Source organism: Etheostoma cragini, chromosome 1 (assembly GCF_013103735.1).
Source record: "Etheostoma cragini isolate CJK2018 chromosome 1, CSU_Ecrag_1.0, whole genome shotgun sequence".
Lineage (NCBI taxonomy): Eukaryota > Metazoa > Chordata > Actinopteri > Perciformes > Percidae > Etheostoma > Etheostoma cragini.
In genome coordinates, this window is record NC_048407.1 from 2,541,576 (window position 1) to 2,546,718 (window position 5,143).

Here is a 5,143-nt window from a genome sequence, read left to right on the forward strand (position 1 = left end):
GCTACTGCTAGCTACTGTACAGCATATTCGAAAGGAACTAGCACCGTAAATTATAACATTTTAAAAACCATTTCATAATTACATTGTGTCTAAAGGTTGAAAATACCCCATGTGAACGCTCTGTGACATTACTGCATTTCCATTGATTTTGCTATTAGCTCTTTTGTTGCTTAGCAAGGCTAGCGTGCGAGCTAGTCAGCACGGTACATTTCTTTCATGTGACTGGCAGGTACATACAGAATGCACACTTGATTCAAATTTAAAATAGTTACCTCGCACGACAGACTACGGCGCTGTTGAGAAGTAGGGAGGTACCCATGACTATTATGAGTTCAAACAGACTGTCAAGTGTTAAAGGAATTGCTTGAATTTTTGGAAAATACCTGCCAGTAGGTGGTTAGCTTAGCTAAGCACAACAATTGGAAGCACAGCGAGCCAGTTAGGCAGGCTTTGTCCAAAGTTAAATAATTCATTTTTAAAGTTAACTAATACACATGCAATATCTTTTTTTTTTTTTTACCCGCTCAAAAAATAAAATGAAAGTTGTGGTTTTATGGCGGTTAATCTGCTGGATTACTACTTGCAAGTGTAGTGACTTCCTGGAGTCTGTTGTTTTGACCTACCACCCAGTGACAAGACAGAAGGAAGAAAGAAAAACTAGTAAATAAAAAGCAAATTCTTCCAAAAATGTTGAGCAATTCCATTAAATTTAACATTAAATAAAAAAAACTGGGGGTTAATTTATTGAGACGGTGGGACCATAGTACACTGAGATTGAGACTTGAACACTCAACAGCACCAGTGCCTGGAAAGCCTATAGGTGTAAAATATGGAGACATTTTTTTAAACCAATGAATCACTCTCTTCTTTTCCCTCTCTATGATCTTCCACTTTTCTAACCTCAATCCACTGGGACAGTACACCCAGAGATACCATCTAGCTTGTCATTGCAAGAGTCCCATCGGCTGCGCTCAGTCTCTCTGTGCCTCGCAGCACATCAACGCTAATGAACAATCATTCTGATGAAGTCTTTCTTTACACTACAGTTAATATGAGCTCAGCTCTGTTTCCCCTCTACGCCTCCCCTTCCCTCCCCATGGACATGTCTGTATCTCGGTAGGCATGTGTGCCATGGTTAAAATGTGTATGTGTGTGTGTGTTCTTGTTTTACTATATTTGTGGTCCCACAGCTTCGTGGGACCAAAAGGCTGGACCCCACAAAAGAGTTGTTTCAGGGTGAAGACTTTGTTTTAGGATTAGGGTTAGAATTAGGTTATGGTTAGGGTGGGGGTAAGGGTTAAGGTCAAGCATTTAGTTGTGATGGTTACAGTTAGGGTAAGGGGGGCTAGGAAATGTCAGTGCCGGGTCCCCACAAAGAGTGCTACCGTGCGTGTGTGTGTGTGTTAATGGCTAAGAAGTGGTATCATTGTGGGCGCTGGGTGTTTTGTTCAAAGGAGGGCTGGAAGCATTAGCTAGGATAAAATTCCTGCTGTACATGGTAGCGTGCTGGTTTTAAGGCAAGCAGCTGGATGTCTGACACGCCATCTTAGTGCTTAGTTACACATTAAGGAATTTTGATTAGGCTTTTTACGACCTCTTCCTGGCATCATCTCACAGGCATTTTATTATTATTATTATTTTGATGGTTTCTTGGTGAGCTTCTGTCAAAGATTCACAAGAAATCTGCTGTTGTGCAACACACAGGGTTAGTATCTTCATTGATAGGGAGTAATATTGGGCCCACTTCTTTTAAATTGAGCCAAAATGGCAAAAGTAAATCCACTCAAAGGGAGACTAGGCAATGTGTGTTGAAAAACTGACAATATGGCCACAAGTGACGATTAAAGCATAATGCTAAACGCTAAGATGTAATGGAACATTAGCACGAGAAATACATTGTCAAGTCAAACAACTCGCTTAACGTCAGTAAATCCTCTATTTAAAGGAGCTACATTTAGCTGCTATTAGATATTGGTAAAACAAGATTAAACAAGACTGTCACGGCAAAATAAACTGAACTGATTAAATGTTTTTTTTTTAGCCCATGCATTTAACTTTCCATTAGTACGAGGGAAATGTGTAATTTCATCTTATTTTAAAAGGTGCTCTGAGCGCTGTTGGGTTACACCAATTCTTGTTGAGGTTCAAAGTATTTTCAAAGAAAACAAGACTAGTTCGCCTCTCCCTCTTCCTCATCCTGAGCAATTCCTACTGACCCCCCAACCCCCACCCCCAATTCCAACTTGTCAGTAATTGGCTGGAATACTGAAAGACTGTAAATACTGTTTTTTTTACAGTGTGGTCAGGGAACAGGCAGCTAGTGCATTGACAACAAAAATGTAGTATAAACAAAGCATAACATAGCTTAGAAACTTAAATTTAATGTTATACATTACCAAATCCCTTTAAAAATGTAAGTTTTCAACGTAGAAATGGTTTCATGATCAAACAATGTAGCCATTTTCACAGGTTTTGCTGTTCTCAGCCCGTGAAAACTCACATTACTGTAAACAGTCATTCTCCAACCACCGTTTTCATTGCTTCTGTAGAATTTTACTATCACGTTACAGAAATCGAAAGGGGGTTCATGCCGCCCCAGTGAACATGTTGCCAGATGTGATCTGATCGAATTAGAAACAGGGTTAAACAGAAGCTCAAGCTTCCTGTTGATGGGTGATGAACATTCAGCTATGGCACTTCTCTCAGCCAGTAAATGTGTTTACTGTGTGCACCTCCGCTGAGTTTCCCTGGTTATTCAGATTTATAGGAAATTGGCCGACTTCCACTGTGAGCATTTGCTCGCAGCATGCACACATCAGAATCTATGAGGATATGTTGAGAACAGCCTTATTTGTTCTCCTCACAACTTTGGATTCCTTGAAATTTGTATACACTGGAAACTTACTGTATGCCTTCAATAAGATTTAAAAAGGTCACCCATAGGGAATTAACGAACATGCTATCTGAAATCAGAATGACCCTGTTATGGCCATTTGAAGGATGGATGATGTATTTATGATGCGAAATATTGTAAATTTGCATGTCTGTACATGTATGTACAATCCACTCCTTCAGCCATCTGCCCAGGTTATATTGAATGCGTGCTTTATGGATGTGTGCATGAATGTGTGTGTATGTTGCACAAGGGAACCCAACTGTTCCTCCCTCCCACCTCCCACACACAATCTGCCAATCCTTCCTGCTGTCTTATACTGAAGAAACCTAACACACACACACACACACACACACACACTTAATAACACTCGTCCAAAGCAAGACTGAGTAAGGTAGATTCTTGGAAGGTACGTGATGGTCTCCAGGGGATGAAATGATGAAACATGTCGCAACTTCCTGTCATATAGCCATGCGTTACAGAGTGGCCAAATTGGCGTCCTGGTGCCACCGCCGCTGTGACTGAACTGAATGTCTTACTGTCAATACTCTCAGTAGTGTCGCTCGCTCGCTCTCTGTCTCTTCTTCTTCTTCCTCTGCTGCCTTCAAATGAACTCAACAATGAAATCTCTGCACAACTCACCATCGAGGCGTTGCTATCATTTCTATGGAGCTATTTTTTGTTCAAAGGATAACATTGCGTCAACATCCGCTTTATGATTTCTGTACAAACTGAACTTTTGCTCCTCTCTTCCCTCCCGCGTCGCCCTGCAGGCACTGTGGTCTTGTCTTTCTCTCCTTTTCCTTTTCCTTTTGCTTTTCTTCTTTAATTTATTGTGTGTTGATTTCTACGGTTGTTAAGCCTCTGTTGCTGATGATAAGGTTTTCTGTTCTGTCTTTCTTTTTGTAAAATTGACCCTTTTTTGTTAACTTTAGTCACCGCTAATGTAACAAAACGCACTGTGATGATTCCAGTATTAATAAAAGTTGTACTTAAACTGTGCGCTGCTGTGTGAAGCGGGTCTTATTTACAGAGAAAGGAAACGGGGGGAAGGTCCTGAATTGTCTGGATGCCTTCTAAATGTCACAAGGGTTCAGAGAGGCTAACTGTAGTCAATTAACCTAAGAATTATTAACAACTGGACAATGCTACTTTTGCAGTGAGTTCTTTGTGAGGAAGAGATCATATAACAGGATAGCTGTAACAATATTAACTTGAATCAGATATTGTAAATACTGTATATCAAGACACTTAAACACATTTCTCAGTAAATTAATACATGGTTCAATATGACTGAGTCAGTGATGACCACCAATGCAAAATCAATCAATACTATATTTAGTAAAGGCGTTCATTGCTTTATTTCTCACTAATTTGGGGAATTAAAATTGCTGTGACTGATTTATGACCTGTCAGATCAGATGAGTGGGCAAACTGTAATCGATGCCCATCCATATTAAACTTATCACGCAACTCCTCTCCACATTACTCCCCCATGCTATATTATAAATTATGCAATATTGACATTTAGATAATATAGAAACGTAAAAAACAAATTTACATGAACATGAATACATCAGGGAACATTGTAAAACAATATTCTGAAAGATAGCTACAAAAACAATCTTCCAACTTAAACCATAAATGGTGAACAGTTTGAATATCCATGTATCAATTAAAAGCAAATACTGAATCCTTCCCATTTATTTGGCAAAATAGATGTCAAATTATTGGAATATAACTTGAGCTCTAAGGGACCGGACGCCAAGTGAGGGAATTCCATCAGTTCCTTTCCAAATTAAAAATATTGATCAAGATATCATTCTTAACTGTGAGCACTGCAGCTCACAATGGTCTGCATTGGTTCTCAAAGTCTGACAAAATTAACTGTACTGATGCCCTAACCCTAAAACTTTAAAAACACACATTTAGCTGGATTAACCTATCCATAACTCAATTTCAATGCAGGTATTTTCAGCTTGATACATGAATAGAGCACAAACTCATTTTTGGAAACTTACCAATATATTAAAATACATCTTTTTTGCATGTGACGTAATCTGAATAAAAGCGTAGACACAAGATGATCATCGAGAAGGAAAATATGGAGGAAACCATTCCCCACTCCAAATACTGTTCTTTTTTACATTTTTTACCAAGGGAGACTGCATAAAGGTTTGGGTTAAGATTAAGGTCACTGTAATGTGAGCAATGTGAGAAGTGAACATGACTGGTGGAAAAAAATTTAAT

General features: G+C 39.1%; 1 long non-coding RNA gene across 1 annotated transcript in view; it reads left to right on the top strand.

The window, feature by feature from the left end:
- The first annotated feature begins 203 nt into the window (after positions 1 to 203).
- Positions 204 to 5,143, top strand: part of LOC117942176 — a 23,178-nt gene continuing 18,238 nt past the window's right edge. The window contains exon 1 of the long non-coding RNA XR_004656082.1: positions 204 to 943. This is a non-coding gene — a long non-coding RNA (uncharacterized LOC117942176). The remainder of the gene's footprint in view (positions 944 to 5,143) is intronic.